Genomic DNA, 12,362 nt, shown 5'->3' with positions numbered 1-12,362 from the left:
CGCCCCCGGAGGTGAGCAGACAAGCCTCTCGGACTGGTAAGTGGTGGTCGCCCTGATCCTCTGTGCGGGAATCTCTCTGCTTTGCCCTCTGCAACCCTGTTGCTGCGCTCTCCTCCATGACTCTGAAGCTTCCCCCATGCCCACCCCCTGCCTCTGCCAGGGAAGGGGCTTCCTAGTGTGTGGAAACGTTTCCTCCTTCACAGCTCCCTCCCAGAGGTGCAGGACCCGTCCTTATTCCTCTGTCTGTTTTTTCTTTTGCCCTACCCAGGTACGTGTAGATTTATTTGCCTTTTGGGAAGTCTGAGGTCTTCTGCCAGCGTTCAGTAGGTGTTCTGTAGGAGTTGTTCCACATGAAGATGTATTTTTCATGTATTTGTGGGGAGGAAGGTGATCTCCACGTCTTACTCCTCCGCCATCTTGAAGGCCTCCCCTAGCAGCTTTACTCTGATATGCAACACAGTTGAGCCCCAAGAACAAGTCTTCCTGACCGACAGGCCCTGGTATTTTTACAAGCCTTCCCCTCCTTCTTCAGCTCTGTCTTCTGTTTCTGATCTCAGGAGCTAACTCACTGAGGTGTTTTGCAATCTTTGAACAGTCCTTCAATCAGGTCCTGTAGTGTCTACAGAATCCCCCCAGTGTTTTTAAATGTTGGGCCCTGGACATTCAGTCATCTTTCCCCAGTCTGTGCCCAGCCCCTGTTGTGTTTTTATATGTCCAATGTATTTTATTGAGGTCTGGCAGGACTGGCATTTGTCAAGGGACAATTTTAGGCTGTGTTTTCCAGGCGATCCAGTAATATAAGGAGCCATTGTTCCTCTCCTCCAAAGCTCTGCCAAATGTAATTATGCCATCTAAACAAATAAGCGCCTCCAGGTAATTCATATCACCAGTTGCTTTTTCTATCAAACTCCTCAAGGTGTCTGGGCCTTCAGAGATGTGTGGGGCAGCCTTTCAAATAGGGAAAACACCACAGGGAAGACAAAAGCTGGCTTTTCTTTGCCCTAGTCAGAGGTAGGAATTCAACAATAGCACTTCTCAAACACAGCACTGGAAATTACTGATCTCTACCATGCAGTCTAGAGGTTAATCTGGACACAGAACTCTCTCTTTAAGGTGGAGAAGGATAATAGAACATCATTATCCACACCTCTGTCCTGAGTCTGCCCTCTCCTATCATGAGCTTTCCTTCTTCTCCTTTACATATTAATTTATTCAGCTGAATAGTAGTTCTCAACCTTGACTGCCTATTATAATCCGTGGAGTTTCTCATAGAACATCTATCCCTGGGCCCCACCCACACTAGAGATCCTAACATTTTCTAAACACCTACTCTATGCTAGGTCCTGTGCCCTGCCTTAGGAGTAGAAGCAATTCAGTCATGATCCCTGCCTCCATATAGTTCATAGTCGAGGGACAGAGACAGATAAATTAAAAAATTCAGTGAGAAAATACAGTGTAACTCCATGTTCTTTTCTTAGTCTAACTTGTTTCTCATAAAATTGTGCCAGTATGGGTAAGGTAAACATGGATTTTTTCAACAAGTCCTAGTATACAGGAGAAGGAGGCTTTCTTGGGTTCTTGGGTGACATAAATTGAGAATTAAAAAAATACTAAAATGTACACGAATGCCCATAGAAATTTTATTTGTAATAGCCAAAAACTGGAAACAGCCCACTGTCGTTCATTGGATGAATGGTTGCACAAACTGGCACATCCATACCTTGGAATACTACTTAGCAAGAAAAAGTAACAAACTATGAATACATACAACAACCTGGATGAATCACCAAATTATGCTTAGTGAGAAAGGCTACTCCCAAAAGGTTGCATCTTGTGTGATTCCATTTATACAACATTTCTGAAGCAACAAAATTATAGAGATGGAAGAATGTTTAGTGGTTCCTAGGGGTTAGGGAATTGGAGAGGGAGGTGGGTAAGTGTGGCAACATGAAAGATCCTTGTGGTAATGAAAATATTCTATATCTTCATTGTTGTGGTGGTTACACAAGGCTATACATGTGATAAAATTATATAGAGCTAAACACCCACCCATACACATACTCAGACACAAATGAATACATGTATAACTAGTGAAATCTGAATAAGCACTGTGAATTGTACCAATGTCAATTTTTGGTTTTGATGTTGCATTATAGTTGTATAAGATGCTAATATTGGGGATACCAAGGAAACATTGCATGGGACTTCCCTATACATTTCTTGCAACTTTCTTTGAATGTATAGTGATTAAAAAAATAATAATATAAGAAGTTACTAACCAGAAATCAAAAGGATTAAAAGTGTTAGACACACTTATAAATGCAAAACCATAAATGGCTACATTAGGAGAAGCTGGGATTTTAGCTACTCTTTGATGTTATAAGGAAGACAGTCCTCAGGGAACATTAAATTTAAAAAATAGATAAGTTTTATTGTTTTTTCCAATTAAAAAAGAATGTTTCTTCAGGAAAATTTAAAACATGTAGTTGAAAAAAAGGTCTTTAGTAATCCTATCATTTTGAGATAATCATTTTTTTCAACATTTAGGGTATATATCTTTTCAATCTTTTTTCTATGCATAAAATTAAAAGAAAAAATTTCACACTCAGCAATAAATTTTTTTCTCTCTTTAAAGAATTTTGTATTAATATGACCTTAATGTATATACAGTATTCTATCGTGTGGATGCAGAATGAATTTACCCAGTCCTCTATTCTGGATAGATTGTTTTCAAGTTTTTGGTATTATAAATAATAATCCTGCAATACACATCATTGTGCTTGCATCTTTGTATATATCTCTGGTTACTTCCTTAGTAAAAATTCTTAGGAGCAAAATTACTGGGTCAAGGATTATATAAAAATTTAAAGCTTTTGCTTTGTTTGGCTAAATTGCCAGCCAGAAAGGTTTTATGAACGTTCCATCTCTGTTTTTTCCTGAGCATATTCTTTGTTGCTAATGTTAGCAGCTGGGTAGTAGCCTGGGTAGACCCACTGTGGCAAATCTTCTGTTCCTTGGTACAGTGTTAAAGGATCTAGCACAATGCTGGGTGCACACTAAGCCCTCAAAAATATTTGTTGATTTAATATCCTTCATAATGCATTCTTTGAAACTCTTATCTGCAGTTAGTGGAAACAAAATCATCAAAATATTAGTGTGCTTTAACCCCGAATTATATCACTGACATCTGGTAAAGAGTAAGGACTTGAGGGAACAAATAGGTACATTTTGATAGAGGGGAACGACTTGGGAAAAGCCTGGAGGCTCTAAAGTGGGAAGCAGAAACCATTTGAGGTTTCTGGGAGCAGACTGAAGGGGTCTGAAAAACTGAGGTTTGAGGTTTGCTGAGAAGGGTAGTTGTTGGGAGGGTAGAAGAGAGGAAAGCTCTTGCCTGTTACCTGCTTCCCCCAACTCCACTCCTTTAAGCACTCAGGGTGTTAATAGACCTGGTGGCCTTTATGTAAAACAGTGGGCAAACTTCTCCCAGCAGAAGTCTGGGCATAATTTATTCTGAATTGTGCTTTTATTTTTCACTTGTAGTGAGGAAGGTATGGGTTTCATCTGTCTTTCTAAGTTTCCCTCTTTGTGTCTTGCATGTGGCTATTACCCATGAAGTGGGACCGGTGGCCAGAGAGAGGTCTGGGCTTCCCATCATTGCAGCTCCTTCCACCCTCTGCCTGAAATACAAAGAGGGTGGACCACCTCACAGGCCCCAGGGCTCTCTGGGAGGAGCCCACCATGGTTTCAGAAAAGACTAGGACACAGTCAGTTCTATTTAATCACCAGATGTGATTAAATAATAACAATATGTAAGCATTCAAAAAATTATACCTGGGACTTCCCTGGTGGCGCAGTGGTTGAGAGTCCGCCTGCCGATGCAGGGGACACGGGTTCGTGCCCCGGTTCGGGAAGATCCCACATGCCGCGGAGCGGCTGGGCCTGTTGGCCATGGCCGCTGAGCCTGTGCGTCCGGAGCCTGTGCTCCGCAACAGTGAGAGGCCCGCGTACCGCAAAAAAAACAAAAGAAAAAACAAAAAAAACCCCAGATTCTTCTTGGATAACTTTATGTCATCTTATTTAATCTTTCTAACCTGGTAAGATAGATCCTTATTATCCTCATTTTACAGTTCCGGAAATGGACTTAATTTATTTACCTGGATCACCCAGCTAGTATGTTGTAGATCTAGGACTTGAAATTGGATTTGAAATCCCATCTGTCTGATTCTAAACACCTGCTCCTGGCCACTGCCTGATTTGAAGCACACAGAGTGATGTGCTCTTCCTGAATCTATTTCCTCCATTGCATGTCTTATTTTCTTAGATTCCACCTTTGGAGATTCAATCCCTTGCCTCATGAAGGCTTTTCCTACCCAAAGATCCCTTTTAGAATGATATCTATTCAAAGGAGCAGCAGTGGCTTAAGCACATCAGATAACACTGGAGTGGAGGAAAATGGGCTGTTAGCTAATTCCCCCAAACAAAGGACATGGGAAATTAATTCAGTTTTCTCAAGGTAATCAGGGAGTTTTGGAGAATCAGGGACACAAAGATCCAAAGCAGGATAGATTAGAACAAGTATAAATTTTATATTGGTACCCTCAGAGGTTTGCTACCATTTCGAAAGCCAATCCTTTGGGGCCTACTCCATTGTTTCTGCATTCCAGATAATGTTATTAGCATATAAAGTAAACAATACATTTTAAATCTCGGAGGCCCCAATTCAACCTTCTGTAGCTTTTCTTGCCTCCTTCAAAGTTCCCTTTATTTCTCAAGGTTACAGGAAGATTCAATCATGTTTGTATATCATGAGGGAGTTTTTTCCCCAGCAGGCTGAGACAGCATACTGTCACAGGCCCTTTGATATTCTGGTTTTGCTGTACATTTTAATAGGCACTTGCTCAGACTAATCAATCATCTGTAAGATGTAACAGTAATATTGTTGAGTGCATGTTATATTCCAGACACTGTACTAAGCACTTTGCATGTGTGATCTCATTAAAGTCTCATGAGTCTGAGAACAAACACTGTCCCAGAAAAGGCCAACTTGTTCCAAGTCACAAAGATAGTAGCAGAATGAGGACTTAGTTCTAGTCTGACTTCAGAGTCTCATAACTCTGCCTGTGGTAACTATAGTTACATAATAATAATAGATCTAAATACACAGGGGCTCTGAAAAAAGGTGGTAGGATATTTGGAAGGGCTGTTAGAGGTCATCTTGTCCAACCTGCACATTTCACAAACGACAGAACTGAAGCTAGACCAAGTTGCCTGCCCAAAGGCTACAGTTATTGGCAGACTTAAAAGACAATTTTAGCTTTTATGGTGAGCATCATTCTAGCAAAATCAATGGAGATCTAATTTATTTCAATCTTGTTTACCCAATATCCATTTGTTATAACCAGGTTAGTCTCATCACTGACCTGGGCACATGTTTTGCTCATTTCTACCTCAGTAGCATGACCCACACTGGTCCCTTTGCCTAGGATTTATTCTTTCTTTCCAACCTATCTATTTTATTAATCCTTCAAGCCCCAGCTCATTTTTCACCCCCTCCATGCAGACTTCCTGCCCATTCTGGCTCATTGTAAAGTCATACAGCAGCCTGTATCATTCATTTGGCCTGTAATCACACATTAATGTGTATTTTCATTTAAATGTTCTCAGGTGTGTTTTTTCTTCCCCACAGACTGCCCTCCCCCAAGCTCATCAAGGACAGGAACCATATCACATAGTGTGCCTCTTTTGTAATCCTTTTGATTCCTAGAAAAGCACTAGACACATAGTGGACATTCGAAGAATAATTCTTGAATGAATGAATGAATGAATGATGTAAGCAAGAAAAAAATGAAATGGTAAACTCTGCCATCTTGTGGCTATTGGTCTTTAGTGTTGCCATTGTCACAGTGTTTTTCAGTGTTGAAATTAGAAAAGTGGCACATAGCAAGAAACTAAGGTGATGGTGGCGAAGTGGGGAAGGTGTCTTTTTTTTTTTTCTCAATGTATCAGCAGCATGGTCACTGAAATGTTTTATATGAGAAAACAGAGATGGAGGGAAACCAAAAACTAAATAAACTGTGTACCTAAGGACTGAACATAGACCCAGGGAATAGTGATTGGATTTCCTCCCTGCTTTGAAAGGGACAAGTAATAGAAACTGTCCCAACATGTTCAACAGTCCAGAGCACTGATCAGATGACCATCCTACTTATTTAGGGGATCTATGAATAGACCTTTCATAACAGTCATCTGGTGAAGAGAGTCTCTGCCTTGGAGTTAACCGTTCTAGGATCCAGTTCTTAGTTCTGCTGAGCAACAACTTCTCTTGTCTCAGTTTTCTTATTAGTTAATTTACTGCCCAGTTTAATCCTAGGGCTGTTGTGAGGCTCTGTGAGACTACAGGCAGAAAAATTCTTAGAAAAGTTTCAAAAAAGTGATATATATGTTTAACATTTCCATAAAAGAAAAATAATGTTTATACTTTACATTTGTATAACACCTAAACATCTGTAAAGTGCCTTTACAGCCATTATTTATTTTCAGTCTAGGAGGTAGGCAAGCAGGTGGGCATTATTGCCCTCAATTTAAGATGAGGTTCAGAGATTCATGTTCAGAGTAAATAAACACATATTGAGGACCTGTTACATGCTAGGCATGGTGATCGGTGCTTTCCAACTTCGGTTAGAGAAGTTAAGTGAATTGCCCAAGATCACCTGGCTGGTTAGTGGCTGAGTCTGTGCTCCAACCCAGGTCATCTGACTTCAGAACCCAGCGCTCAAGCACTACTGTCTTTCAGTCCAGTCTAATTCATCTCTGGTGCCATTTGCATTTCATTGTTCTCTCTCTTTTGTGGAATGAAACATTTTGTTTCCTGTTAAAAATATTTAAGGTCTCAAAAGCAGGTGCACCCAAAAGCACTTGGTGTGGGTTACTGTCCTCTACTTCAGGCAGTGGTGCTCCACCCTGGTTGTACATTAACACTACCTGGAGAGTTAAAGCAATTACCCATGTCCTGGCCCCACAGCAGAGTAATTATTATACATCAGAGTCTAAGGGTGAAACCTGGGGAAAAGTTTCCTTTTTCTTCTCTTTTAAAGCTAATTCTAAGGTGCAGCCTGGGTTGAGAACCACACTGCTCTAACAGAAAGTCAGTGACTCAACATTCTAAGAGTCAGTCCAACTTTCTCAGAGACTGGTCTCAGAGCATTCAATGGGGAAGAGGGAAGGGGAGTAAAAAAACATCTTAGAAGTGTCATTTGTTGAGTCTGATTTTAGTAGTGCAAGCAAACTGAATAGCAGTGACAGAGGTAAATCATTAGAGCTAAAGAAGAACCAGGAAAGAGAAGGACATGGATCCCACTTTGAGGTAGAGAGAGGGATGGCAGACATCTCCTCACTTCAGAAGAGCAGACATTATGTCCCTATTAATTAATTAATTCATAAATCAAGTGTTTACTGAGCACCTCCTATATGTCAGGCACTATTCTGGGTAGTGGGGGTATAGCAGTGAACAAGGCAGATATAGAATTTAGAATCATGGAACTTTCACCCTAGTTGTTGGTGCAGGGGAATAGTTCCTCCACGGTGCCTTGGTGACCATGAATGTCTCCACACAGGCCACGTAGCCAAGGCTCAACAATGGTCTGACTCAAGTCTTAGAGGAATGCCCTGTAATCCTCTCTGGAACATGGCAAGATAAGCAACGTTGTGAGGAACTGTTACAAGACCATTTCTTATCTACCTCCCTATCCTGTGGGAGGCTACCATGAAACAGTTTCTCATCTGTCTCTCTGGTTCTGGTAAGGCATAGAGCTTTCCACCATCACGGACACAATCCCTTTCAGTATAGCTGCAGTATAAGCTGCTTGGCTGTAGTTTAGATTTGGCTCCTCTGCAACAGTGACTCACTGCTCATGTCATCTGTCATGTGGCCCCTCCAATTCAATGTCATCCTGTGGGACTAGGGACATGGGGTGCCGACACCATGATGATCTTGTTTTTGCTGCCTGTGTAAGTAATAAACTGTCTGTATCCATTTAGGCTCGTTGTCTTCCAATTGGCTGAATCCATGAAAGTGTAGTAAGTCAACCTAGCAGCTGCCAATGCATTGCTGCTTAGGGACTGCTTGACTACTTGATAGTAGGGACAGACCCATACCAATTACACAGAAAAACAAAATTACAAATTGTGATGAATACAATGACCCCTAAGTGAGCTTAGAAGTCACCTAAATATTGGGGAGAAGGGACAAACCTTACAGATGAATTCCAAGTAAAAAATGTAGAAAAAATGAGAAAAATACAAAATCACCATTAGACAAATATCATAATAATAATTGTTGTGGATAAGATAGATGCTAACATCAGTGGGCAAAAGTTTGAGAAGAAATAGGATATTTGTGTAGTCTCAAAGTACCTCCCCCAAGATACTTACTGATTGCAAGGGGAAAAATAGTAACTTTACAGTGGAGAAACCCAGTGCCCTTAGTTCGTTCGAGAGGGAACATTTGGGGGTCAGATAACTAATGGAGTCCTGGCCCAGGAATGGTTCATCATGGGTCTGCTGGGTGTATGGACCTACCCGATGGTCATTTCCCTAGTTCCAGACTGTATAACTAGACTGGAGAAATTCAGCAGTTGGCAGAACTCTCACATTGGTTCCCTGACCAGTAGAGTAAGAACTATTGTGGTAGGAAAGGCCAAATAGAAGCCTCAGAAATTCCTCACTCCCGCATATCAAGATAGTAAGTTAAGTAAGTAAATAAAATTTAAAAACCATACTGCATCCCAGGGAGAATTGCAGAATTTAGTGCTCTCAACAACTTATACAATGCAGTCCCCATCAGGTTCCTATTTAACTCACTGTGTGGCCCCTGAAAAAAAACCAGATGAATCACGGCAGGTGACAAAATGAAGTACCAGAAATTTTACTAAGTAGTAGTACCAACTGCTGTGTCAAATGTGGTATCATCACTAGAGCAGATTAACATATGTGGCTACTGATCTAGTGAATGTGTTATTTTCTATACCCATTAGAAAGCAGATCAGAAAGTTTGCATTCACACGGCATGGCTATCAGCACATGTGCTGAATGCTCTAATGTGCTGCCTAGATCTCCTTTCAGCAATGAAGATGTTATTCCCTCAGCTGCTGGGAGCGCATCTAGAAGATGGCCCTCAGGTGTCAGCTTTCCTTAGGGATCACCTCAGCTAAAGAAAAGTGCCTCACCCAAGGGAAGCCTACATCCGATGACTAATCAATGCAAGGGTATAGAGGCCCAGGCCTCTTAACCCAGTTTGGGACAACCAGATATTCTATTTCCAGAGCTTACCATGGGGTTGGCTGAGGCCTTTGTTAGGACTGCATTATAGCTTCACTGACCAATGCTGTTTCCTCCACTGCCTTTCCACAGGTGTTGATCCGAAGGGCACTCCCAAATTAACATCTCACGCACTAGCCCCTATCTCAGAGTCTGTTGCCTGGGGAACCCAGACTCTGTGATAGTTGGTGCCCAGAGTGGTCTGTGGAAGCACGTGTTACAGGATTTTGGACCTAGATTACCCACTGCCTGGCGGGCACTGAAGACGCCATACTGGTGAGAGATGGAGCATGGATATTCCCTGACACAAGGTCACAGTGCAGTTAAAACTTTCGTTGGTGCAAGGGAATATATTAGCTATTGGCTTATATATATTTTAGAAATATGGGGAGACTAGTAATCTGTAAAATAATAGAATTTGGTGGTTATTCTAAGTTTGATTGACACTCTGGAAAAAGATTACAAAAAGCTGAAAGCGATTAGTTGGCAATTTAAAGTTAAGTGTGAAAGCCGTAGAACCTCTTTGGTAGCATATAAAGAGGCTGTCACTCCTGCAGCAGGATGAGAGAGAAAGGGAAGGATCAGGCCCAAGACTTTGTCATAAGGGTAGTCAATCTCCAAAGGTAGTTAAAATCCCAACTAAGGCAGGTCTGCAATGCCAAGGTCAGGGCTCTGGTGGGGAAAAGAATGAGACTGACATATGAGAAAGGGACTTCTGGGCCTTGAAAACCTTGAATTTCCAGATTGCCTTGACCCTCTGAGCCTGTAGAAGTGGCCCATTCCTCCTTATTAAGAGCTAGCATTCCTCATTTGCTTGAACACAGTACAGAGGCCTCTCCATTACAAGACAATATGTGCCTTCCCCCCGCAGGGTTTGCCTCTCCACCTCCCCACCTTGCTCCTCCAATAACAAGGGTTAAATCACCATGTAATCCAACTGGGGATGTGCTATGCTGCTAAGATAGGAAAGGGACAATACCCTGATAAAACTGCAGCATCTGTCAAAATGTATCAGTGGGAGCTGGGACAGTAGGTATGTGCAAAGATTTTGCTAAACCATGGAGGGGTAGAACACAAGTTTGGATAAAAGATAGTTTGTAAATATAGGAATATTCTCCTGTGATACAGGATTTAACACCCTGGCAAGGACCCTGTATAATGATACGAACACACTTAGAAGGTTGGATCCTAGAAGCATGGAAAACATGTTGGTTGATATTAACTTTGGGTAGAAATGCCTGAACTGCCATGACAGACAGTGGCTTAGAAGGCTCAGAGTGGACCCTGGGAGTGGATATGTTATGTGAGGCCAGAAGATCCACTGGAGGATTATGTTGCACATGAGGGCTCAGGGAACACACCGTTCACCAAGGCCATGAGGAATGTGCTGGTGAGAGGGCACCAACATCGCTAAGAAGTTCATGTGCAGGCCACATGCAGGCCAGGGTGGATAGCAGGAGAGGCAATCACAGAGTTAGGCTCATAACTAGCAAAGCGGGTGGTGGGGAAACTGAAGTAATAGAGGCCAGGTGGTTATGCTCAACTGCCAGAAGCTAGGTGGATGCAACAATCATAATAAGGAACTAGGTCAGAGTGGCAGCCAAGGGGGCCTGACCCAGTGGGAGTTGAGGAGGTGGTGCATATCATATGATATCCCTAGGGGCAAAATAGATGGGCAGGCAACAAGGACACTGCTCAATCTGCAAAATCAAAAGCAATCAAGCTTGAATAATCAGGATGCTGAGAGCAGTTGCTCCAATACAAAGTCATGCCCTCTTGCTGAGTTTCTGGATATGAGGGTTTTCAGACATGGAACCCATGGACTAAATGGGGGTCCAAGTCTCCAAGTAGAAAGGACCCTGCAATACCAGTGCAAGGTATACATAAACTGCAAGTGTATGTAGTAATGATTCCTTCCATCCTTTCCCAAAGGGACCCATGGCCGTTTATTTGGTACACTGGAGAAAGGGAACTCAAACATTTTGAGAACTGTTGGATTGATGGGCATGGGGATACAAAAGGCCCTTTCCTCGAGTTAGGGGAGGGGTACTCTGTAGTGCAATGTATACTCCAGAGGATCTCTGTGGGGTCAGGTTGAAGCTACTCTCCAGCTAAGACTGGAGACCAAATTCTTGCCTAGCTTTCCCCCCTGGTTCTCTCTTGACTGCCTTACTCCCTTCTCCTGAGAGCACCTCTCCAATGAATCACGTGCACAAGAATCCTTGTCTCAGGCCCTGCTTCTAGCAAACCCAACTTAAGACAAACTGTGTACATTCGTACAGGAAAGATTCATAGTAATCCACAGGATGGTTGTGCCCTGATACATTTAACCATTTTCCAAGTGATGGATTTATCTAGTCTTTTTCTATTACAAACAATTCTTCACTGAACATTCTTGCGTTTGACTCTATATGTCCCATATGTTCTCAAACCTCTTTATGTAACTTGTCTTCAGAAATGCTCATCTAGGATTTCAGGTAGTCCCAAGAGAGCTATGAACATTAGTTTTGTGGACTATGGCTATATTCCAGGAAACTAATTACCTAAGGTAAATCATAAAAGAGTCCATGAATTATGGAGCTACACAAAGGTATTCGCAAAGCATCACAGATTAAGGAAATGAAAAGGAAGAAGGATGGCTGGAGAAATAAGTTGAGTTAGTGAGAATAGTCCAGATAAGCTTTGAGGAAGTGGTTAGATTTAAGTAACATTTAGGAGTACTCTTACTAAAGGAAAATTAGAATATTGAGGTTAGGTAATATTAAGTGGCAAACACATGGTTGAATGTTCTGGTTAATTAGGAGACTGAAGAGATGAGGCAAGGGACTAAAGTGAGGATCTTAAAGTGCAGTATTGGAAATTACAACCAAAATGGCTAAACTGAACAGGTGTACCTAGGAATGAACTATTAATGAATACAAATGCCTAAGAATCGTTTTTCTTGAACTTATTTCCTGTAGTGCTTTTCTGAAAGAACACCATGCTCTTTTCTAAGCTTATTTTTTCTTTGTTTTGATCATCATTCCTCCCTTACTTCCTGCCGTCAT

The sequence above is a fragment of the Delphinapterus leucas genome, chromosome X, assembly GCF_059928025.1.
Source record: "Delphinapterus leucas isolate spDelLeu-1000000601 "Yukka" chromosome X, BTC_Dleu_Yukka2, whole genome shotgun sequence".
NCBI lineage: Eukaryota > Metazoa > Chordata > Mammalia > Artiodactyla > Monodontidae > Delphinapterus > Delphinapterus leucas.
Note: the sequence above shows the minus strand (reverse complement) of the source record.